The sequence below is a fragment of the Tachysurus vachellii genome, chromosome 6 (assembly GCF_030014155.1).
Source record: "Tachysurus vachellii isolate PV-2020 chromosome 6, HZAU_Pvac_v1, whole genome shotgun sequence".
NCBI classification, from domain to species: Eukaryota; Metazoa; Chordata; class Actinopteri; order Siluriformes; family Bagridae; genus Tachysurus; species Tachysurus vachellii.
The window spans coordinates 32143624-32171294 of record NC_083465.1 but is presented as its reverse complement, the minus strand read 5'-3'; the positions used below and the strand labels follow the sequence as shown (position 1 = coordinate 32171294).

At 39.5% G+C, this 27671-nt stretch overlaps 1 long non-coding RNA gene across 1 annotated transcript; it reads left to right on the top strand.

Moving 5' to 3' along the window:
- The first annotated feature begins 22839 nt into the window (after positions 1-22839).
- Positions 22840-23913, top strand: LOC132847751 (uncharacterized). The gene is made up of 3 exons (XR_009648660.1): positions 22840-22944; positions 23174-23223; positions 23731-23913. It is a non-coding gene; the product is annotated as an uncharacterized LOC132847751 (long non-coding RNA).
- Positions 23914-27671: the final 3758 nt, after the last annotated feature.

Sequence of the window (27671 nt, the reverse complement as noted above, 5' to 3'; positions counted from 1 at the left end):
TCTCTGAGTATCGCTCACAAACGTTAGGTACCTGCAACATCTGGTCTGAACTACATGCTCTATTAAGTTAATTTAATTGAAAGTACGGTGTAAAGTAAAAGGGAAGATACCGCCCTCATAGAATTAATAAAGTTTACATGGCCTGTTCACCGGACGAACAGACCAAATAAGTGTAACGTTAATTCCATTACCGTCAATTTCAACTTAGGTTGAAATATTTAGGAGTCACTATAACACGTTATAGTTACTTATAAATATTTACCTTGCTTTGCGAGCCAAAATCGCTACATAAAATGGTGGAGAATGTGGGCATGTTGTTCAAACTTTGCTTTGTGAGCTAATTCAGCGTCAGTTTACTTGTGGTGATTTACTGTGCGCTTGTGGTGAGATAGGTCGCAACGTAGACTCCGCTTCAGTGATCACTATTTGATTTTAATTTGTTTCATTTTTTTATTTGAGTCTCGATTAATCGAAAAAAAAAAAAGAAAAGAAAAGAATAATTTAAACTGCAGTCATAATATTAAAAATCCCTCGTAAAGACGAAGAAATCTCTTTACTGCACATTTTAATATTATCAGAATCAGCTGTGGGGACGAAGAAATCTCCCCATAGTTAGATTAAAGATTGATTTGAGCGTGTTCCTCTTATCATCTTTTAAGGCCTTGTAATTGTATCGCTGTTGAAGTCATTGCGTGTTCCAATTTCGTTCAACTAAACGATAGCACTCCTTTAGGTTTAACCATCAGAGTAGTTAACTGATGCGTGCCTAATGCAGATCCAATCATACTACTGACCAGTGGTTGATTGGTATGTAAAAGGAGTCCCAAGCCTTGATCAAGTAATGAATAAGAACAGCGAAGAAACCCTGTTCTTTTGTTTAGTTATTTATTTGGGGGGCAGCGAAGAAAACCTGACCCATCCACTGTGTGCCGTTGAGTGGCACAAACTGTTGAATTTGTGGAAAGGAGAAACCACGTATGTAATATTCAGTGTGTGTGAACTAGCCCTCTCTCTCTCTCTCTCTCTCTCTCTCTCTCTCTGCCACCTGGTTTTTGTGGTTTGTCCCTTCAATTTTTAAATTTTCATTTTATTTTAGTATCTTTGTTTATTATTGTTTTGTTATTCTTATTTTTAATTTTTGTATTATTTCCCTTTTATTATTCATTATTATCACTTATCAATTTGGGTTTTTATTTGGTCATGTTTTGTTTTATTACTATTAGTAGTAACCTTTCTTTTTACTGAATTTTTTTATTTTGCCATTTTGTTACCTGCTTTTATTTGTTTTATTATTATCATTAGTCTCATCTCTCTCTCTTTTCTCCCTTCTCATTTATTATTATTAATTTTTTTTATATATTCTTTTTTCCTCTTCCTTTTTTCCTCTCACTTCCTCTCACTTATTTCAAATTAAACGTTAAACAGAGGGTGATGAAAATGAAGTATCAGCCATTTAGGTTCAACTTTGTAACTCTCCCTCTTCCAGGCCTCGTCCTGCTTTTATTTGTTTTATTATTCATTCATTCATTCATTCATCTTCTACCGCTTATCCAAACTACCTCGGGTCACGGGGAGCCTGTGCCTATCTCAGGCGTCATTGGGCATCAAGGCAGGATACACCCTGGATGGAGTGCCAACCCATCGCAGGGCACACACACACACACACACACACACACACTCTCATTCACTCACGCAATCACACACTAGGGACAATTTTCCAGAGATGCTAATCAACCTACCATGCATGTCTTTGGACCGGGGGAGGAAACCAGAGTACCCGGAGGAAACCCCCGAGGCACGGGGAGAACATGCAAACTCCACACACACAAGGTGGAGGTGGGAATCGAACCCCGACCCTGGAGGTGTGAGGCGAACGTGCTAACCACTAAGCCACCGTGCCCCCCTGTTTTATTAATATTATTATTATTATTATTATTATTATTATCATTATTTACATCTCTCTCTTTTCTCCCTTCTCATTTATTTTCTTCCCACTTCCCCTCACTTATTTTAAATTAAACTTTAAACAGAGGGTGAGGCAAATTTTAAAATTCAGTTTCAGCTATTTAGGTTCAACTTTGTAACTCTCCCTCTTCCAGGCCTCGTCCTGCTCTTTCACCTTTGTGTTGTGAGTTTGATCTGTCTATTTCCATTCTATTTAGTTGAGGCGTAAGGTAAAGACCTAACTGGGAAATCATCACAGGAAAACTTAGCAAATTAAAGTAGACAAATCTTTAGATTACCCATTAGGCAAATTGAGTGGACAGCACGTTCTCGCCTATTAGCGTAGGCCACCAATATTGTAAGAACTTGCATTGGCCCTTGTCTGTGTCTCTCTTCGCCAGTGAGCCAGCATGTCCAGACCATCCAGCCCTGAGGCACACTGGGATCAGCTAGACCTGGTTGAACGCCATGACGGGTACCCTCCTACCCGAAACTGCTGTTGATCTGCAACACCTGAGCCGGGAACAGCTTGATGACAACCTGAGTGCGGTGATGTCTCATAACCCAGCACAGGACTATAGCCACAAGGAGCTGGCCAAGATCCTCGGATTACTGACCTACAACCTCATCGCACAGACAAAAACGGAGGAAGAAAAAAATTCTCGCCTCCAACAGGAATTGTTGTCATTCCAGATCCAAGCTGAGGAGGCTCGGAGGAATCTGGCTCAGGCTCACGACCAGCTAGACCGAATCCAGGCAGAGACTCAAAGACAACGAGAAATGGCAGATGAAGAGGACGCAGAACTGCAGGAGAAAGTAAAAGGACTACAACAGGCCCTGACCAATCTTCGCGCGGACACAGCACGCAGAGAACAGCAAGACAAGGACACTCAGGAGGAACTCCGACAAGCCAAGGCCCTTTTGATAAGAGCAGAGACTGAACTTAAGGACAGAGTTGCCAAAGCATGCTAAGGCATACGAAAGGCATCTGCAAAGTGCCCGGGAGGAAATCAATGCTCTGTGTCAAGAAAGAACTCACTTAAAAGAAGAAATTGACACAACTCACAGGGAATTAAAACACGCATATAGATTACAAAGGGACCCTGAAAAGGAAATGCCCAATGTGGAATTTCCCTTAATCAGTGGACTCATACCCCCTAAACAAGAATCAACATTTCAAAAAGGGGGTGAGAAATCCCGACTCAAGACCTCCCCAGGGTGGGAGACTGTTCAAGAAACCCCACTTTCCAGTCACAGTGTCACCCCTAAAGAATTGGACAAACTGGCCAGAAACATCCCAACTTTCACGCCAGTCCCTGCAGGAGGCTATGTCATGCATGCCTACCTGCGAGACATTGACTTTCATTTACAGACTGTAGCTAACCTTACTACACGAAAGACCAACTCTACCTCCTCAGGATCACCTCCAGCCGCGAGGTACGGAGCTTCCTGGATCGGCAACCAGACAAGATCAAAGAGGATTACCAGCAGCTTCAAGAGGCCGTGATTAAGGAGTTCTCTGACCCAGAGTCAGAGCAAGGACTGTTCACTGCTCTGGACCTAAAACAGAGCAGACATGAAACCACATGAGCTTATTACACCAGGCTCCGACAGGCCTACTTCGGAGCCCGAAATGAGCCAGGAATGGAGGAGGACTTCAACTTCAAAACTTTGTTCCTCAGAAACCTTCACCCTACTGTAAGTCACCACCTGGGGGTCCTGGCCTGCCCACGGGAAATGTCCATCCAGCAGCTTCGAGACTTAGCCCAAAGAGCCTATACCAAGCAAAGGAACGTGCCCGAAAAAAACGTAAAAGGGCCAGCAATCTATTCTGTCTCCGAGCAATGTTCAGAACTGGCACTAGAGGGCACCCAGCAACGCTATCATGACAAACCTGTCCAGCAAGTGCCACGACACTTTCCAATCAACAGAGAACCCCAGGGTCACGGCGGCGCCTGTCGCAAATACCAAGCCAAGGAGATCCTGGGACAGACCACGACCACCACGCAACCCAAAAGACGGAGCCACCTGGGAAGGACCTAACTGGCCCAAAGGAAACTGGCACTTGCCAACACAAGCATCAGGTTTCGACTGGAAACAGCAAAAACCCTCGCAACATGCACCAAATAAACCGAAACATGGACCACCAATAACACAGGACCCAGAAAACACATCAGAAACAGCAAAGATCTTGAGGATTTTAAAAGACACAGGAATCCAGTCCCGATTGCCTGCCAGTCACTACACCTGCCCCAGGCCCAAGACTCCTAGGGAACCTGTTTGAAAGTGGAATGGCCAAAAAGCTGTACCTAGCCATCACAATAGAGAATGAGCTGAGACTAGAAGCTCTTTGTGGACACTGGTGCAGATCTGACTTTAATGTCGACCGACGGAATAGAACCCTTAAAATGCAAAAGTGCGCATTGAATGTACAATCTTACAGCCAAAATGAAGTCAAGCTTGAACAGATAGCTCCCATTCACCTGACCATTGGCCCTATGAGTGTAGTGCCCCCCGTGTACATCTCTCCAATGGACACCTACCCCCTGCTCATCGGAAAGGACCTGCTAGACGGGTTTGAACCACTGTTGGATTTTAAACAGCTGAAACTCTGGGCTCAAGTGCGAGAACCTCTACCACCTCGGCCACCGAGAGCACCCAAGACAGACTGCCAGGTTACAGGGGTCATGGACAATCACACCACCAGCCGGGAAGGCAACTTGACCCGAGAACAAAGTTCAAGGTCACTGCTCTGTGCTTTCCAGCTAACTAAGGACTCTGACTCATACTGTTCACAGGCCATGGGAGGCCTACAGCTTGCTGATACTGCAACGACAGACATTATACTAGCACTGGGCAATGGCCTAACAGCATGCAAAAGCTGCTCGGACGACACACCGAATGTGACTATAGATACGGAAAGGCCCCAACTGCAGCCACCCACTTGTCACAAGTACTTTGAAGTCAACATATGCCAAGGCATGCACACAGCCTACGTCGTTGGATGCTCCTACAACCACGAGGGTAACCTTAATGCCACTATACAGACCATCCTTGGCACTTTTAAATCTCTGCTTAAAACTTATTTTTTTAGGGTAGCTTTTAATTTGACTAATTGTAATTTTACATAGTGCTTATTTTATTGTCTATTTTTGTTGCTTTAATTTTAATCATTATATTATGTGTGTAATTTTGTTGATTTTATTTTGCTTTTGTAAAGCGCTTTGAGATGTTCTTTTAAAGGTGCTATAGAAAATAAAGGTTATTATTATTATTATCCTTCACCACCTCTCTAGCCCCTCTGACCACCCTGTCACAGCTGTTAATCTGGCCGCTTCCCCAGCCCTAAAACGGCTACATGATGTCAAGCCCATGCTGCGCGTGATAGACGGCATTTTATGGTATGCCCCTGATGACCACACTGCGCCGAAACTCGTGGTGTCACAGTGACAAAGGGGGGTCATGTTAATGTATGCCCACGATGCACCATGCGCCGAACACCATGGCACAAAAGCCACGTATGAGACACTGAAACAAGTGGTATACTGGCCTGGCATGCAGCAAGATGTGACAGAGTATGTCAAAGGATGCCTTATGTGCTGTCAATTTCAACCAGCAAACCCAAACTACCGAGCCCCACTGCAACGCAGAGGAGTCACATTTCCGTGGTCAGACCTCCAAATTGACTGGGTGGGACCCCTTCCCAGATCAACAAGGGGCAACAAATACTTCATCACAGTCGTGTGTCAGTTCACCAAGTGGGTTCAGTGCCTCCCAGCACCCAATGACACTGCCCACACCACCTATCTTCTGATGAATCATATTCTCTCCTAGTTTGGGCTACCTCTGAGAGTCAATTCCGACAGAGGCACCCATTTCACGGCAGCGGTCATGCAGCAGATTTGGAAGCTACTGGGGGAGCAAGCAAAACTTCACATCAGTCACCACCCTATCTCCTCAGGTCAAGTGGAACGAACCAACCGGACGGTGGTCAGCATGTTAAGGAAATATGTGTCTGCCAATCAAAACTGGGATGTGAAACTTCCTCTGGTGCTCATGGCCATCATGGCGACACCACAGGAGTCAACCGGCATCTCCCCTTTCGAACTAATCACTGGAAGGCAGATGACATTACCCCTGCACCTGCTATACCAACCAGGAGACTCTAACCTTGTCACAGCTTATACCACCTGTCAATACCTCGAGGAACTGCACAAGCACCTGAGATCCACCTTTTCATTTGCTCAACAGCACCTCCAAAAGAGTGCCGAAGGTCAGAAAGCATATTACGACCGTAAAGCGTCGCACGAGGAACTGAACGTGGGGGATAAGTTCTGGTTCTACTGCTTCACCCAGCCACCTCTAATCGGCGATCAAAGAAATTCCTGCCACGTTGGGCAGGACCGCACGAGATCGTAGACAAAGTCTCCCCGGTTTCTTACCGAATCAGAATAAGCCGGGGACAGAAAGAACCCGTCCTCAAATGGGTCCATCGCAATCAGATCAAGAGACACAAGGCCATAAACAAGGAAAAACTAGCCAGGGGTCTCATTTATAAAGCGTGCCAGTTCCCACGCAAAGGTTGTGATCTATAAAAAACAAACTTGACGGGAAAATGTGCGCACCTTTAAGCAAACTTTGAGACGTGCGTACGCACATTCTGGAGACAAAGGGAATTGGCGACACAGATGGTGAGGTCGTGAACTGAAGTTAGATTGTAGAAAATAAATTTGTGCTGATTGTTTTAGGCTATATACATCTAGTAAAATCCAAACGTAATTCAAAATGTATAAAAAAAAATAATAATAATAATCAGCGCTGCCTTACAGTCACATTGTCCACAACAGGAGCGCAGGAGGAGATGACGCGACTACATGTGATACAGAATAGCATGAAATACCCTTTTATTAGAGAACTGCAGAACACAGTGTAAAAACGAAATATTTTCCTTAATGTACATGTAGCTATCATAAAATGTCAAAGTCTGCAAATACAGTCATGAAGCACAATCGCTACTCATCATCGGTCCTAACTATTACGGTGTTCATTACAAAACCGTCATGAAGAAGCATGTGTTTACTATAACATTCATTCATTCATTCATTCATTCATTTTCTACCGCTTTATCCGAACTTCTCGGGTCATGGGGAGCCTGTGCCTATCTCAGGCGTCTTTGGGCATCAAGGCTCACTATACAGATGCAGCGGCTCAAAGTTGTTCTTTTCCAATGTGTGACTGACCTTAGTCAGACTTTCATCACACCTTTATCACACGTTTAGCAGACTTTTGTCATGAGCCCCCCTCTCTACAGGCAATGAAGGACGTGTGAATATTCTAATGTAGCCACCCCCATTTTTAGCTGTTATATTGCAATTCCAGGGCACAACCTGAAGATGGGGCTTTGCTCACAAATACTTTCTGACCCTGACTTTACAGGTCAGAGACAACATTTTTTTTAAGAGTATAGAAGCAGTTTTCTCTTTGACCTTTTACCTGTCCAGCAGGAAGATAGTAGGAAGGACCTGAAACTTGGTTTTGAACTTGTGCAAATTAAAGTAACATTTTCGTCTTAAATTTTCGCCCACAAACTAATTCTGTGATTTTGTCAAGGTGTTAACGATCAGTCTAATTGCTAGAAACATACAGTATAAATCCTCCGGTGACCCGGGTATGTAAATGGTATATGAAATCTAAATGACCAAATTGTACCAGATGCTACATATCCCCCCTTTTGGGTGCAAAAGTTTCTGATGAAGGGAAACTTCGTCATCCAACAGTTATGAAGGTCGGCTGGTAGGTAGATTATGATGGTCAAAAGCAGGTGAATCGTGGTGGTCAGGTAATGGTGACTCTTAGCTTCCCTCAGCCCTGGAGTCTCATTTATAAAACTGTGCGTAGGATCCCTTCTAAAAGTTATAAAAGTTATCTAAAATATTCTGATTTATAAAACCGTGCGTACGCACTCCTGTAAGCAATGTTCCCTTTATAAATCACAGATCAGCCGCAGATGTGCGTACATGAACCAGCCTCAAATCCCGCCCTGTACACGCCCATTTTTAACCATAAATAGTCAATGCAAATCATTGCGCGGGCACGAGAGTGGACCTTGTTATAATGAGTTTCCTCTGTGCTCTGCGGGTTTAAAAATGGGTTGAGGAGTCAGTGTCTCAGGGGGTAGCCACTGTCGCCTGCAGGTTATAATTATATTAAAAGCAACATTGTTATACGTATATTAAAAACAAAACTGTTACAGTTTCTACTTTTTAATATTGTTAAACATAAGCAAATTCATTTTCAGATGGTGCCTTTATAGCAACATGACTGTAGTCAATTGCACCAATTACATTTGGGAAACCAGACATTGCTGCAAATTGCATTTTAATTTCGGCCTGTTCTCGCACAGTGTATGGGAACCTGATGTATCGACTACCCATATTAAGTATACCATTCAAAACGACAGATATTATGGCACTCAGGGACAGCTGTGATATACCAGATTAATTCCATTACCGTCAATTTCAACTTAGGTCAAAATATTTAGGAATCACTATAACACGTTATAATTTCTAGAGATGAGCCAGATACTCGATAAAGCACTTCTGCAGAGTATGAGTATTATACGAGTAATACGAGTCAATATCTGTGCTCGGGTTGAATGAAAATCATCATTGGGTAGCTGATTGTGTCAGCGTTCTGTGATAGGCTAATCACAGCGCCCCTCCCCTACACACATACAGATGTATTGTGTTGCTGTGTCTCGCTCTGCTCACTCACAGTCACACACAGAACAGCTCTCTGTCTCTCCCTCAGTCACTCGGGTTCGCGGGTCTTTTCCGTTAACGTTTAGGGTTTCTTCAGCTTTTTACTTCGGGTTGTAACGTTAATAATAAATACTTACTAACCAGTAGAGTTCTGGTAAACGTGGGTTCGTTCAGACGTGGTGCTTGCTTGGTAGAATGCGACTCGCATTGCGTCTCTCTTTAAACCTTCAGCTGTCTCTAACCAGTAACCAGACACTGAGTGTCTGACATGTTTTTGCTGTATTTCATAAAAACATAAAGGTAGTAAGCTTGTGTTATAAATATTACAAATTAATTATTAAGCTACACACACACCTGGTGTGGAAATAAAAAAATAAAAAAAGAACCAAAAAAATTGTAAAAAATCACACTGATCATAAAAAAATTAAAAGTTAGAAAAGAAAGTTATGTTGTTTATTACATTTTACTTCATAATTGCACTGCATTGTTTTGTTTTCATTGTTGCAAAACTTGTTCTGTAATATAGTTCGTTTGCTATCGTGATCAAAACCATTGATCTGAAGCTCAATCCTGATGCTGTCCTGTAAATATTTTTCTAATCAGCAATAATTATAACAATTTCTGATCAACCCATATCAATTGCATGCTTAAAATAACATACCGGTTAAAGCCCCGCCCATTTCAAGAAAGCCCCGCCTATTTCCGGGTTAGGCACCACCCACTCCGAGTACAGATACAGATACAGATAATTCATATGGTTAACAGATACAGATACAGATAATGCTGTACTCGCTCATCCCTAATAATTACTTATAAATATTTACCTTGCTTTGCGACCCAAAATCGCTACAATGCCGAGATCCAAAGAAATTCAGGAACAAATGAGAGAGAAAGTAATTGAGATCTATTAGTCTGGAAAAGTTATAAAACCATTTCTAAAGCTTTGGGACTCCAGCAAACCACAGTGAGAGCCAGAACTCAAAACAGCTTTACAGAAGTATGGAAACAGAAGGGAGAGTAAAAAGAAATAATAATAATAATAATAATAATAATAATAATAATAATAATCAGAGGGGGGCATGGTGGCTTAGTGGTTAGCACGTTCGCCTCACACCTCCAGGGTCGGGGTTCGATTCCCGCCTCCGCCTTGTGTGTGTGGAGTTTGCATGTTCTCCCCGTGCCTCGGGAGTTTCCTCCGGGTACTCCGGTTTCCTCCCCCGGTCCAAAGACATGCATGGTAGGTTGATTGGCATCTTTGGTAAATTGTCCGTGGTGTGTGATTGCGTGAGTGAATGAGAGTGTGTGTGTGCCCTGCGATGGGTTGGCACTCCGTCCAGTGTGTATCCTGCCTTGATGCCCGATGACGCCTGAGATAGGCACAGGCTCCCCGTGACCCAAGGTAGTTCGGATAAGCGGTAGAAGATGAATGAATGAATGAATGAATGAATGAATAATAATCAGGATAAAAATAAATAAATGAATAAATACAATTAAGGTTTAAAATTAATTTAAAAATATTAATCAAAAATACTACATAACTATCTATCCCTATCCCTAATGAGCAAGTCAGAGACGACAGTGGCAAGGAAAAACTCCCTGAGATGATAAGAAAAAAAAGAAACCTTGAGAGGAACCAGACTCAGAAGGGAACCTCATCCTCATTTGGGTGACACTGAACAGTAAATAATGTAAATATAAATAATATCCTTTCTGTAACAGTTTATAACCATACAACCAAGAGCTCCTGAGGAACTAATGGGTCATCATAAACTCTGATTGTTAAAGACCAGACCATACAGCTGACTGACACAACATTGGTTGAAGAACGCATGACAGTCTCCAGGCGTGCCTCTTATTGCATTCTGATAAACACCTACTGAAATCAGAGGATCTTCCAGATTATCAAGGCAAGGCAAGGCAAGGCAAGGCAAGTTTATTTGTATAGCACATTTCATACACAGAGGTCATTCAAAGTGCTTTACATAGGAATTAGAAAACAGTTTATAAGAGAGAAAAAAAATATATATATATGTAAAAATAAGACATACGATAAAATCATAATAAAAACAAAGAACAATTAAAGAAAATAAATGTGATTTCAATAAAAACAGTTTAAAATATGTTAAAAAGAATAAAACAGGAGTAAAAGTGATTAGGATAAAAAAAGTGTCTACTGTTGAAGCACATCTGATCTCTTCTGGAAGCTGATTCCAGCTATAGGTGGCGTAATAACTAAATGCTGACGCACCTTGTTTTGAGTGAACCCTTGGTATCTCTAACTGACCTGATCCTAATGATCTCAGTAGTCTGCTTGGTTTATATTCAGTTAGCATATCTGTAATGTATTTCGGTCCTAAGCCATGAAGTGATTTATAAACGAGTAACAATACTTTAAAATCTATTCTAAATGTAACTGGAAGCCAGTGTAAGGACCTGAGTACTGGAGTGATGTGCTCAGATTTTTTGGTTCTGGTCAGAATTCTGGCAGCAGCGTTCTGTATGGGCTGCAGCTGTCTAATGGTCTTTTTGGGGATTCCAGTAAGGAGTCCATTGCAATAATCCACCCTGCTGGTGATGAAAGCATGAACAAGTTTCTCTAAGTCCTGTCTTGAGACAAAACATCTAATTCTGGCTATATTTCTGAGATGGTAGTAAGCTGATTTGCTTATCGCTTTCACATGGCCACTGAAATTAAGGTCAGACTCTAAAATTACACCAAGATTTCTGACTTTATTTTGTGTCTTTAGACCCCTACAGTCAAGGTGTGTGTTAACCTTGAGAGTTTCATCTTTATTTCCGAATACAATGACGGTTTTGTCTTTGTTTAACTGGAGGAAGTTTTGACGCATCCAACTGTTAATTTCATCAATGCACTTACATAGAGAGTCAATGGGGCTGTAGTCATTAGGGGACAGGGCTAAGTATATCTGGGTGTCATCTGCATAGCTGTGGTAAGCAATTTGGTTCTTTTTCATTATTTGACCAATTGGGAGCATATACAAATTAAAGAGAAGCGGTGCAAGAATTGAGCCCTGTGGGACTCCACATGTCATGGATGTCCACTCAGATTTATGGTTACCTATGTTCACATAGTAACCTCTCCCTTTTAGGTATGATTTAAACCATTTGAGGACCATCCCAGAAAGCCCTACCCAGTTTTCCAGTCTATGTACAGATGTGGCCTTTTAAAAAGCCCGCCTCGTAGATAAGACTGCCGCGCAGACTCCCGGCAATTTGCGAGACTCTAACGAAGGGGGGTCAAATTGTTCAGCGCAGGAAATTCAAAACCTGTAGAGGGCAGTCGTGTTTCATGTAGGCTGACGAGTCGACTATATGTGTTATTTTCTTTTGCGGGTTACATAAACAGTCACATCTGCGACATCTCCGCTGTCACGGCTGGCTTTGTGGTACCGCTTGATGCAACTTTGGATTTCCTCAGGCGACGTTCGGTGTGTTACGGAAAAAATGCTTCTGTTGGTTTGTTAATGGTAAACATCATTGTTGATGGGGTTATTAGCGATAGTTTATCAGTATTGCAGCAAATAGTTTGTTTTGTATTTCCAAATCGCTTTTAAATCTGAATAAAGAGTGTTATTTGGTGTAATTAGTGGTTTGTTTTTTTATGGTGTAGTAGAGGATATGGCAAACAGCTCATCCTGAATGAAATCCCTCATTCCATATCTAAAGCATTTTGAGCGCAATATAAATGTATCATGTTGTTATTCTTATTATATATGAATAATAAGCTAAATTATTTAATTTAATTAAGCTACATTTAAACAAAAAATTTGTTAAAAAATGTTTTTTTTTATAATTTTTTTGTTTAAATGTAGCTAAAATAAATTGATTGCGACCACTTACCTTAAATAAATTTAGTAAATTGAATGAAAAATTTTTTTCAGTGTGTGTTGTAAGATCTGTAAAGTGTTATCAGTCAATAAATATCTGTTTTAGTTTTCTATATCGTGTTTAAGTCATTATTTATATATTTTATAAAATACAATGTTATCTAAATACAATATGTGATGCTGAGGTATTTTGTAATATTTTTATTAAAAATAAGCTCCAGTTCATGTTCTCTAAACAATAAACACTGTTTAACACATGACTTTTAGTCTGATTATTTGCATTGAGCATATCGCAATATAGAGGTTGTTCTTATGTAGTTATGTACTAATTTAGCATTTTTGTCTGATTATTTGCCATTGAGGCATATCACAATAGAGAGATTAGCAACCTGTGCGGCGCAGATGGATTGACACATGAGATCAATGTAACGCGAGAGTGATAAGCTTTTGAATGGCTCTCGCGGAACTTTGATGTCATAGATTGATTTGTCTGCGCAGTGCTGCATGCAGTCAAATACATGTAAACAATACGGCTGTTTCATTACGTTCAGGCCGAATACAGATGCCCCTACACCAGGGGCGGTTCTAGACCTTTTTTAGGGTGGCTTCAGCCCCCCTGTGTGTGATCTCAGCCACCCTAAAACTATAAGGATAATTTTTACTTTCATAAATAAACAATACAAATTACGTTAAAATGCAGGACATGTCATCGATGGGAAAGAAAATTATTTATCAGTTTGATCCAAGAGCGATTTTTTTTACTTTGCTTTTACGCGCGTGCGTTGTAATCTTTCAAAAGTGCGTCTTCAGCTGTCTGCTTTATTTGAACGGAGAAGCACAGGTACGCGCAGCGTGCACGCGCAGTCAGAGCTGGAGGCGTTTAGCTATAACGTTAATCGGCGGAAAGACACAAAGACGGCAACCAAAAGCAGTGAAATTTCACTATTCTTATTACCAGAGTTGTCATATAATATATAATATAAAACTCTTCTTTTAAATTCTCTCTGAGGGCTAAAACCCCCTAAAGATGAAATCCTAGAACCGCCCCTGCCCTACACTCGTAACATATTCATTTATTTAAAAAAAAAAATGGCATCACCCTCATGTCCATGTGTACACTTAAAATAAAATATGAATTATTAAAAAAATAATTATGCATTATTTATAAAAAATAAAATATGCATTATTTATGTCTCCCCACAGTCTTTATTTTAGCTGCTTCATAACATTTAGCCTTGATAGACCACTGACACAACCCCCAATACAGGGATTCAAAAGAAAACCGTTTTTTCCTGTTTTCACCATGTTGTGGGGTGATTGCAGTTACTGTTTAAGACTAGATTTACTGACTTTTTTATTTTCTGGTGCAGGTCCCAAGGTGTGATTCCCCCCTGTTGAGATTTTCACATTTATTCCCCATCACCCATGAGGCCTGGCACATTTGCATTTGTTCACTCAGAGTAGCTCAGATCCAAGGCAGGCCAAACCTCCGTCTGTGACATAGAAACCTTCAGAAATGCCTGCTGTCTATACAAAATAGTCGATTTTATTTATAAAAAAATTGTGTGAAAACAGAATGAAAAGTTGCTAATACAATGACATGAATAAAATGAAAACTTGCTAACACTTCAGTCTCCAATGTATGTTTGTACACAAATGTCATAAGCTGAGTGAAGTCCATGGTCCATGGCTTTTGACATGTTCGTACACATACAGAATAAAATTATGTCATTTCATTTTCATTGGCCATCACTGAAATCAAATGCAAATGTGCCAGGCCTCATGGGTGATGGGTGTGTTTGCACAACAAAAGCAGGAGGAGAATCGAGCTGAAGAACTGTGAAAATCTCAACAGGGGGGAATCACACCTTAGGACCTGCACCAGAAAAAAAAAAAAGTCAGTAAATCTAGTGTTAAATGCTATTTACTGCATAACTTATAAACATTCATCTGAAATACCCTATAACTTATAAAAAATGGGTCGATATTGCATAATTTAATTTGACATATGTTGATATAACCAACTTAAATTTACAGCAATAAGTGGAAAGTTTTACGTAATCAAAAAATGGTTAATACAAAGCACAAGCTTTTTCTTGCAGTTACTTTGTTTAAATGCTATTTACTGCATAACTTAAAGGGTATTTCAGATGAATGTTTATAACTTATAAAAAAAATGGGTCCAGAGCCGATCCTGACCTCCCTGGGGCCCTAAGCAAAATTCTGCTAAGGGGCCCTCCTACCTGACCCGTGAGCCATGTAAACCATTTGTCACACATTCACACTTGACAGCATCTCCTCTACTAACAAATTTCAGCATAGCACCTGTAAGGTTTAGATAACTACTATTATTCATTTTATAAGCTGCATTAGGCCCCACTTAAACTGCCTCCCTCAGATTCCTCTTTATCCATTTTCAAATATAAAATACTATTTATAATATGACTTGGCTCTTGCAATATTCAACTAGTGAATATTCAATAGCAGATATCAGCAATTACATTTTTATTAGTGTAAAATGTAATTCCTGATATAAAAAAAATGGTTACTACTAGAAATCACACTCTTAATATTTACATTTTAAGTATTGAAAACTGAATTGATATCAAAAATCCATATCATGTGAATGTATAAAAGCTAAAATGCTTGCCATACAGTACCACTCTGTTTTATAGTATGCATTAGAGCAATACTTGATCCCTGATGGTTATTATTTACTGAGGAATGTGCATTCATATAGACCTGGCATTATGCTCATTCCAATGTAAATCCATTGGTTTCCATATTGCATTAACGTTGTTGTAACCTTGAGAGACTATAGGGGTGCTGAGCTCCTTTTCAGGGGTGCTGAAGCTAAGGTTATGATCAAAGGCACACCGAGGCGTGTCATTTTAAATGTCTTTATTATTATTATTATTATTATTATTATTAATATTATTGCGCTTTTAACTTTTTATTAAATGACAAATTCCTTTCACAAGATCATTATGGACTGTCCCTAGTCTCTCACCTGATTCTGTCTTTTTTCTTTTTTCATGTCCGTTGCGCACTGGCAGGCCACACACACACACACACACAGAGAGAGAGAGAGAGAGAGAGAGAGAGAGTGTGTAATGCTAGGAGTTCAGGAGTTAAGCCTGGTTCAGGTTAAATCCTCTGTGTGTGAGGAATGAATAAATACAGCAAAGTGAGTGAGTGTTTTCACACATTCTGGTGATATACAGTGATATGTCGTTTATTTTTCACTCTGGTCCAAACGCCAGGGCTTCCATGTTTCCAAAAGACGCACGTGACATCATGTTTACATGATTCCCGATTGTTAAAATGAGTATCAAATTAACGATAAACTTTACCAACAGAGACACACGTACACACTACACAGGTACGCAGTTTATTTGTCGCGCTGCTGTTTTTGTTTCATGCTCTAGCAGTTAATAAACAGAACTGCATGCGTCTTGCGGAAGAACATTGTAGCCGGCGCTACTTCTCTCCGTTTATGACTATGGACGAGTCACTCGGGTCCTGTGCTACTCCACAGCGGCGGCGACCTGCTGGACTAAAATATTAATAAAAATTTTAGGGGTGCTGAGCTCCTTTTTAGCCTCGCCCATGCTATACAGTAAACATTAACACACGCTGTAAAATGAGGCAGGGGAGGCGGGGCCTTGCGTAATTTGCGGGGCCCTACGCAACTTACGTATAGGGCCGATTGGCTCTGAATGAGTCGATATTGCATAACTTAACCCTCCTGCAGACCTCGTCTGAATTCCTATACAAATTAGGAGTGCTGAGTCAACTTGACCTTGTCTGTTTTGACTGCTTATAAAAAATGTATATATGATAGCCTTTTTTTTCACCTTTTTTGGCTAACTTGTTTACAACATATTAACATATATTTTGCAAAAAAAATTGTAATATTTGGTATAATAAACCTCATTAATATTTGGTATAATAAACCTCAATAAAATTCCTCATTTTCTAGTAAAGAAAAAGAAATTTTGAATTATTTTCACTCTAGAGGCAATAATAGTTAATGCACAATTACAGGCTGGTATATTTCAAAGCCAGGAGATTGTTTTGAAACCATTTTGACCATTTTAATGTCAGTAAATAATAATAATAATAATAATAATAATAATAATAATAATAATAATAATAATAATAATAATAATAATGACAAATTGAATAACATGGTTTAGGCTTGTTAAGTACAAATTTACAGAACATCGATCAATACAGAACACAGCAGTGTCTTAATGAAATTAAAATGAGCCAGTATTTGTGCACCTGTAAATGTACAAAACGAATGCAATACAGAAGGCAATGCAAATAAATGATTTTAGAGATATTTCTATAAATATCTCTAAAATAAATGATTAAAGTAACTTAATAAAATCTCTTAATGTCACTTATGTTATGTTACGCCTAACGTGAACTGTGATTTCCTTTATATTTTACATTGCTATTATTTGAGTAAATGTAGGCAACATATAATAATAAGAAGAATGTTTCATACATCTTTATAATTATATTTTATTGTGGATGTTTTCTCACAATTCTGATGTAATGTGAACCGTGGCAAACTGCGGCAAGAATTGCAGAATGCCGCGGCAAAAGACGTTCGTTCTTAAAGGCCACATCTGTAAGAGTATGGTGTGATCTACCGTGTCAAAGGCAGCACTAAGATCTAGTAGCACCAGCACTGATATTTTACCAGAATCAGAGTTTAAGCGAATATCATTTATTATCTTTATGAGCACTGTCTCTGTGCTGTGATGCTGGCGGAAACCAGATTGAAAATTGTCCAGATAGCCATTTGAGTTTAAGAATTTGTTCAGCTGATTGAAAACAACCTTTTCAATGATCTTGCCTATAAAAGGAAGATTTGAGATTGGTCTGTAGTTGCTAAGTATGCTTTTGTCTAGGTTACTCTTTTTTAGGAGAGGCTTAACAACTGCCGTTTTTAGGGACTCTGGAAAAGTGCCTGTGAGCAGAGAGGTATTTACTATTTTTAAGAGGTCAGTTTCTAAACAGTTAAGTACCTTTTTGAGAAAGGATGTGGGGAGGGTGTCAAGGCTGCACGATGATGCTTTAAGATGTTGTACTGTTTCTTCCAAGGTTTTTATATCAATCATGTCAAATTCTGAGAACATGACAAATTTCTGAAGTGTAATGCTGTAATGAGGTCTGACTGACCACATTACAATATGAGGCCGTATTGATTGCCATTCTGATATTACTGATTTTCTCAGAGAAAAAGGTTGCAAACTCATTGCATTTGTTGTCAGAGAGCATTTCACTAGGAACTTGATTTGGGGGGTTTGTTAGTCTCTCTACAGTAGCAAAAAGAGTGCGAGTGTTGTTTATGTTGTTGTTTATAATGTTTGAGAAGAAGATCTGTCTAGCTGTGCCTAGTTCTACATTGAAAGCACGAAGACTGTCCTTATAGATGCTATAATGTACTTCAAGTTTTGTTTTCCGCCACATACGTTCAGCTTTTCTGCATGTTCTTTTCATGCTCTGTACAGCTTTTGTGTTTCTCCAAGGTGCTTTACGTCTGCCAGTGATCATCCTGACCTTTACTGGAGCTATACCATCAATAGCATCTTTAACTTTTAAGTTAAAATTTTCAAGGAGAACATCAACAGAGTCTGCCGATAAGTTTGGCAACATTGATATAGCATTCATAAATACCTCACTGGTGTTTTCATTTATGAACCTTTTTTTGACATAGACAGATCAGTGGCAGGACAGATCAATAAATCAAAGTAAACACAGAAATGGTCAGATAGCGCTTCATCCTTGATAACAGTGGATGAAATGTTTAGACCCTTGCTTATGAGCAGATCAAGAGTGTGTCCCCTATTGTGTGTAGGACCTTGCACGTGCTGGGTCAGATCAAAAGTCTTTAAAACATTTTAACAGTTCAATTGCAGTATTGTTTTCTGCATTGTCTATATGAATGTTGAAATCTCCAGCAATAACAAAATAATCAAATTCAGAGGAGATTGTTGATAAAAGTTCTGTGAATTCATCAACAAAAGTTGGGGTGTATTTGGGAGGCCTATAAATAATTGTAAACAGAATGCGTGGTGTACCTTTTAGAGCAATACACAAATATTCAAAAGACTGGTAATCACCAAGTAACACTTGCTTGCATTGAAAGGCATCTTTGAATAAAGCAGCTATTCCTCCACCTCTTCTAACAGCTCTACAGACACTTATAAAAGTAAAGTTGGGTGGGGCTGATTCATTGAGGACTGTAGCGCTGCAGCTGTCATCTAACCAGGTTTCATTTAGAAACATGAAGTCCAGGTTGTTAGTGGTGATAAGATCATTAACTAAAAATGATTTGTTCTTTAATGAACGGATGTTCAGAAGTGCTAATTTAACAGTAACTGGTTTTGGCCCTGTATCCATCTCAGAATGACGTCTAATAGGCAGTAGATTAGATAGAATTGTCGTGCGCCTGGAGAGGGCCTTCTTCTTTCTATCACATATCAGGACAGAGATAGGGAAAGCTAAAGGGACATTGGGCTCCTGCGTGTTCTGAAAACATTTCTGATTGTTACTGCTGTCATAGCCGGGACCCAACACATATCAGTTACCAGTGCTGTTTGCAGATGAGGGCTGGTGTGATCCCTGACGTTGAGGCAGAGGTCGGAGTGCTCTCTCAGATGGAGGGGGAGGGCAGGCTGGGCCCGGAGGCTTTGGTGGTTGTGGAGCCTGCCGTTTCTTGGTTGATATTTGGGGACTCGCAGCAATAGAAGTTCCAGCAGATACCAGTTTCTCCATTTTCTCTGAAAAGCACAGAAGTGGTGATGTTGGAGAGAAGGAGAGAGAGTGTGATGACATCAGCTGTGATTCTGGTGTTCCTGGAGGCTCGTGGAGTGTTATCTTGTTTTTCCTGGTTGTTATCCACAGAAACGTCCTTGGGTGTTGATTCACCATCCAGCTGTAGTGAGGTCTGTGGGCAGGGCTCAGCCTGAGCTGTGTCTGTGGACAGTAGTTGTTGTCGCTGCAGAGTTTTATCCTTGTCAACTGAATGTCCATCCAGGTGTTGGTGCGAAATCCTGTGGTCATTTAGGCCGTCCAGGAGTGGACTGGCACACTCAGCTGATGAATGATGAAGGGAGAAAAAGGTATTGTCTTTAAGCAACCTAGCACCTAGTTTGTTTGGGTGGATACCATCTGTGTTAAAAAGTTGCCTTTGATTCCAGAAGATATTAAAATTGTCAATGTAATTCAGTCCTCTCATGGTGCAGGTTTTTTGCAGCCATGAATTTAAACTTAGTAGCCGAGAAAACATATTTGTTCCTCTGGCTGGGAGAGGTCCACTGATGAATGATTGAACTTTCAGTCTTGCAAGTGTTTCTAAAAGTTCATTGAAATCCCTCTTAAGGAGCTCAGACTGCTCTTTCCAGATATCATTCTTTCCCACATGTATGACAATCCGACTGACAGACTTATGTTTCATCAGAATGTTGCAAAGTTCCTTGTTAACATCAGAAACCGTTGCCCGAGGGAAACAGTATGTACGGGTAGCCTTGCTTCCAATGTTTCTGATAATAGAGTCACCCACTATCAGCGTGCTTGGCTCGGCTGCTGTCTGAGTGGAGCGCCGCTGCCTGTATGATATTGAGCGTCTGTTAGCTCTGTTAGCTACTGGCTGATGTGATCTGTGTCCATTTACATTTGGGGATTCTTCGCCCAAACTCACTAGTGCTTCAAATCTATTTTCAATCCGCACAGGGGGGTGGTAGAATACCAGTAGATGATGATAATGCAGCAATTTGTGACACTCGTGACAGTCTAATGTCTTGAGCACCTTTGGGTCTCGCACCCTGTTTATGCCATCGGTTTGTGTCCTCAATTACTTTAGGTTTCTCTGAGCCCACTATGACCTGTTTAAAAGCATTAGGTTCACAGGACTCACCAGCTTTATGTTGAGAGGGACCACGATGAAGCTCTGCTGTATGTTCTTGCAGGGTCGGCAGCACCACAAGTAACTTTGTTTCGAGAACTGCAATCTTTTGTAGAAGTCTGTGGCAGTTTGAGCAGCAGGTGGATTGAGATCCAAAAGAAGGCATTTTCTCTTCTGTTCGAGTGTGGGCAGCTGTGTTGTCCTGATTTAGGATTGTAAACTGCCAGCAATAGCAGACTGGTAGACCGCTATAACAAATTCCCCAAGTTGTTGAATATTCCAAATATAAATATAGTTCCAGGAATTTGTAGTTTTATTGTGAGTGCCTAATTGTTTAGTTTGAGCACTGTGCTGAACTGCTGGTAGTTAAATCAAAAGATAAAAGCGAAAAAGCAAAAGCGCAAAGCACAGAGCGCAAGTAGGAGCGTCCGAACAGTAGCGAAGCAGGAAGCAGAAGTGAAACTGAATATTAAAGTGTCGAACTGGGAGATAAACCCAAGCAGCTCAGTGCATAGCAGCCTGAAGTGCTACTGCAGTTGCTTTTATTCTTGTCATCTATTTGTTTGTAATAATATATATTTTGTTTTAATTCATGTCTTGCTGCAACCCATATGCTGTCATTTGTTTCCCTCATGTGTCCGGATTACCTGCACCACTTGTTGATCACCTGACTTCTGCCTTCTTCTTGTTTTAAATTTAGACTGAATTTGAATTTGTCTGCCTGCCTCTCTAAATAAATGGGTAAACTGCAATTGTATGAAATTTAATAAAATAAATCTTTTATATATAAAAAAAAAATGTTTTTCCATATAAAGAGGACATTTTTTTGAACAACTGCCATATAGAAATGTATCCAATCACCCCTTTATCTGCAAGATCTTAGAAAAGGTTGTAGCACAGCATTTCTATAGGTTTAACTATTTCTATTTGTTAACTTCTGTCCACTTCTGCAATTTCCATTACTACAATTCTGACCTGCCTTTAATTACACATGCTTTATTATTACTATTACACATTAAGCAGAAATGACAGCCTCAGTTGTAATTTATAGTGGCAGCATTGTGCTTTGTAATGAAAATTACAACTGAGACTTTCAATTCTGATCAAGGTGTAATGTATGTATATTAGGCTGGTAATTGTTTTTGTTGATTAAGTTGTGACAAACACCAAGAAAGATTAGGCTGGTAAAATATGGTAAATTACCCACTACCGGCCTATATACTCTTATTAAAATGCTTAAACAGTAAAAAAAAAAGGGAATATGCTCTTTAGAACTCCTTATCCCATATTGTGTGAATGTTTGTGAGAGATTATGATATACATATATATATATATATATATATATATATATATATATATATATATATATATATATATATATATATACACTGTGTGTGTGTGTGTGTGTGTGTGTGTGTTTGTATGGCTAAAACACAAAAAGGTGTAACTTTTGTTCTACAAACAAAACATTGGGTCATGGAAGACGCTAACAAAATTCCAGTACTGGTGACTAATTTTTCAGGTACGATGGAAGGTTTGACCTTTGTATTGTAAGTATTGTTATGTAAAATTGTGACACAGCACAATGACAGACACATTTGGGTGTGACGAAGGGTTTTACGTCAAGAGGCATGTTCATTTTTTTTTTACATTGTTCATTTTTGTTTTTACATTTCTTGTATAACTTTATAATTGAATCAAATCAAAGACATACATCTGCATACATATTACACTATCATGTTATTCAGAATATGTGTTCTAAAACTGGAGAAATCTTAAGGCATTTTATTCAGTGAATTGTGGTTAGCATTAAGAGTACATATTTATAATAGAGTTGAAAAGATTTTCTACTAAAGAGACACATACATACAAAATGTATGTATGTATAAGGATACTGCTACTGTATAAGGATACTACTGATAATAATAATAATAATAATAATAATAATAATAATAATAATAATTATATAACTTATATAATAAATAATGTGTGTATAGATCATATAGATAAAGTCACTTGACAACACCTAAATATAGACTTAAACATTTCAAGTATTGAATGTGAATTTAGATATTTAATACATACTCAGTTTGTATAATTATGCCTTAATGAGAAGGTGAAGGACAATGACCACTTATAAATTTTATTGTCTTAAGGTCACTGTTACAGTAGTAAATTTCCTGATTTATGTGATTAACATATTTACGCCATTTTATGTCTGATGATAATCTCTGATTATGAAACGCACCAATTATTGTTAAGTTGCATGAAAATAGTCATTTGTCATGAAAAGGTGAAGACACCTGTTGAGCTACACCTCTAACCACTCCTAATAAAGCCTGCTTACACTTTGGGTGAACCATTTGTCATGACAGACCCTGTTGTCATTAAGGCTATTACTGACAGTTACAGGGACAAATTTTCAGTGTTGAAATTAGACAGTCATGAGTTTCAAGAAGAAAACAAGGTAATATAGCTCTTTTTTATTTATTTCATATTTGTTTTTATATAGTTCATGGACCAAATTCAACAGACTAAATATAACAGAAAATACATTAAGATGATTAATTGTTAATCTTATTATTATATTCATTAGTTAAATGTATTATAGTTTCTATTAATATTTTAGTTGCTAAATACTATTTGACACATAATACAACAAAAGCTCTGATTTTTGTCTCATTCAATATCAACAGGTTTGATTTTTCTAAATATAACAAGATCAGTTATGCTCATCTCACTATACGTAAGTAGACCTGATATTTTAAGATTGTGTCTATTAAATATTTACAAAAGAAATACAAAAAGTGCCTGTAAATATTATTATAATGTAATATGTACTTTTAAAATAAATAAATGTACTTTTAAAATAAATCATAAATCATACTTATTTGTCATAAACAAATGTATTTTTTTCAAATTTAAAACATGCAACAATAGGACATGTGTGTGTGTCAGTAGAAAACAGTAATTAAATTGATAATAACATTTAATTGTGGAATTTCTATTTCATTTTGCATTTTACACTTATTTATATGTATATCACTTTTAACAATTTACATTGTCTCAAAGGGGCATTGAATAAGAATAGAAGCAGGTTTTAATGTAAAACACTATGTGAATTTTCTTCGTACATGATCTATTGAATGCCAGAATGTAAGAGATTAATTGATTAATTTTAGAAATAACGCAAAATTATGTGAACATAACTTATGTCAGTAGATTAAATAATTATATTCTACACTTGTAACAGTATGTCTATGGCTGCGGCTCAGTGCATATACAGCACAAGCACAAACAACAGCAGAAACAACTACATATATACTGAATAATTCTCCAACAAGTACAATTCAGTATTCAACAATTATAGAGGATACAACAAGCCCTACGAATGTACCATCCACTACATCAACAGGATATACTAATACAAACATGAATAAAGCTCAAGATGCAACAAGCAACGAAACAACAGAATCTGCCAGAACAACTTTATACACAACACAAGCTACAACAACAACAGCAGAAAGTACTGCAGTGACAACTACTGTTACCCCAACAAGTACAATTCCAGTGACAACCACTGCTGCAACGGAAACATCCACTACAACACCAACAACAGAATCTGCCACCACAACTCTATACACAACACAACCTACAACACTACCAACATCAGCAGAAACAATCACATTGACAACAACCAGGATCCCAACAAATACAATTCCAGAGACAACCACTGTTACAACTGAAACATCCACTACAACACCAACAACAGAATATGCCACCACAACTCTATACACAACAGAACCTACAACACCACCGACATTAGCAGAAACTACTGCAGTGACAACAACTATTATCCTCACAAGCACAATTCCAGTGACAACCACTGCTGCAACTGAAGCATCCACTACAACAGCAACAACAGAATCTGCCAGAACAACTTTATACACAACACAACCTACAACACCACCAACATCAGCAGAAACAACCACATTGACAACAACCAGCACCCCAACAAGTACAATTCAAGAGACAACCACTGCATCAACTGAAGCATCCACTACAACACCAATAACAGAATCTGCCAGAACAACTTTATACACAACACAAGCTACAACGACAACAGCAGAAACTACTGCAGTGACAACAACTGTTACCCCAACAAGCACAATTCCAGTGACAACCACTCCAACAACTGAAACATCCAGTACAACACCAACAACAGAATCTGCCACCACAACTCTATACACAACAGAATCCACAACAACACAAACATCAGCAGAAACAACTGCTGTGACAACTACTGTTACCCCAACAAGTACAATTCCAGTGACAACCACTGCATCAACTGAAACATCCACTACAACACCAACAACAGAGTCTGCCACCACAACTCTATACACAACAGAACCTACAACACCACCAACATCAGCAGAAACTACAGGAGTGACAACTGTTACCCCAACAAGCACAATTCCAGTGACAACTACTGCATCAACTGAAACATCCAGTACAATACCAACAACAGAATCTGCCACCACAGCTCTATACACAACAGAACCTACAACACCACCAACATCAGCAGAAACTACTGCTGTGACAACTACTTTTACCCCAACAAGCACAATTCCAGTGACAACCACTGCTGCAACTGAAACATCCAGTACAACACCAACAACAGAATCTGCCACCACAACTCTATACACAACAGAACCTACAACAACGCCATCATTAGCAGAATCTATTACAGTGACAACAACTGTTACCCCAACAAGCACAATTCCAGTGACGATCACTGCATCAACTGAAACATCCACTACAACACTAACAACAGAATCTGACACCACAACATTGTACACAACACAACCTACAACACCACCAACATCAGCAGAAACAACCACATTGACAACAACCATCATCCCAACAAGAATAATTCCAGCGACAACCACTGTTACAACTGAAACATCCACTACAACACCAACAACAGAATCTGCCACCACAACTCTATACACAACACAACCTACAACACCACCAACATCAGCAGAAACTACAGCAGTGACAACAACTGTTACCCCAACAAGCACAATTCCAGTGACAACCACTGCATCAACTGAAACATCCAGTATAACACCAACAACAGAATCTGCCACCACAACATTGTACACAACAGAACCTACAACACCACCAACATCAGCAGAAACTACCACATTGACAACAACCATCATCCCTACAAGTATACTTCCAGAGACAACCACTGTGACAACTGGTGCATCCACTCCAACACCAACAACAGAATCTGCTACCGTAACTCTACACACAACAGAACCTACAACAACACAAACATCAGCAGAAACAACTGCTGTGACAAATACTGTTAGCCCAACAACTACAATTCCAGTGACAACCACTGCAACAACTGAAACATCCACTACAACACCATCAACAGAATCTCCCATCACAACTCTATACACAACAGAACCTTCAACACCACCAACATCAGCAGAAACTACTGCAGTGACAACAGTTACCCCAACAAGCACAATTCCAATGACAAGCACTGCTGCAACTGAAACATCTAGTACAACAGCAACAACAGAATCTGCCACCACAACATTGTACACAACACAACCTACAACACCACCAACATCAGCAGAAACAACCACATTGACAACAACCAGCACCCCAACAACTACAATTCAAGAGACAACCACTGTTACAACTGAAACTTCCACTACAACACCAACAACAGAATCTGTCACCACAACTCTATACACAACACAACCTACAACACCACCAACATCAGCAGAAACAACTGCTGTGACAACTGCTGTGACAACTACTGTTACCCCAACAAGCAGAATTCCAGTGACAACCACTGCAACCACTGAAACATCCACTACAACACCATCAACAGAATCTGCCACCACAACTCTATACACAACACAACCTACAACACCACCACCATCAGCAGAAACAACTGCTGTGACAACAACTGTTACTCCAACAAGCACAATTCCAGTGACAACTACTGCATCAACTGAAACATCCAGTACAACACCAACAACAGAATCTGCCACCACAACTCTATACACAACAGAACCTACAACACCACCCACATCAGCAGAAACTACTGCTGTGACAACTACTGTTACCCCAACAAGTACAATTCCAGTGACAACCACTCCAAAAACTGAAACATCCAGTACAACACGAACAGAATCTGCCACCACAACATTGTACACAACACAACCTACAACACCAACAACATCAGCAGAAACAAACACATTGACAACGACTAGCACCCCAACAAGTATAATTCCAGAGACAACCACTGTTACAACTGAAACATCCACTACATCACGAACAACAGAATCTGCCATCACAACTCTATACACAACAGAACCTACAACACCACCAACATCAGCAGAAACTACTGCAGTGCCAACTGTTACCCCAGCAAGCACAATTCCAGTGACAAACACTCCAACAACTGAAACATCCAGTACAACACCAACAACAGAATCTGCCACCACAACTCTATACACAACAGAACCTACAACAACACAAACATCAGCAGAAACTACTGCTTTGACAAATACTGTTACCCCAACAAGTACAATTCCAGTGACAAGCACTGCAACAACTGAAACATCCATTATAACCCCAACAACAGAATCTGCCACCACAACATTGTACACAACACAACCTACAACACCACCAACATCAGCAGAAACTACAAGAGTGACAACAACTGTTACCCCAACAAGCACAATTCCAGTGACAACCACTGCAACCACTGAAACATCCACTACAACACCATCAACAGAATCTGCCACCACAAATCTATACACAACACAACCTACAACACCACCAACATCAGCAGAAACAACTGCTGTGACAACAACTATTTCTCCAACAAGCACAATTCCAGTGACAACTACTGCATCAACTGAAACATCCAGTACAACACCAACAACAGAATCTGCCACCACAACTCTATACACAACAGAACCTACAACAACACAAACATTAGCAGAAACTACCACATTGACAACAACCATCATCCCTACAAGTATACTTCCAGAGACAACCACTGTGACAACTGGTGCATCCACTCCAACACCAACAACAGAATCTGCTACCGTAACTCTACACACAACAGAACCTACAACAACACAAACATCAGCAGAAACA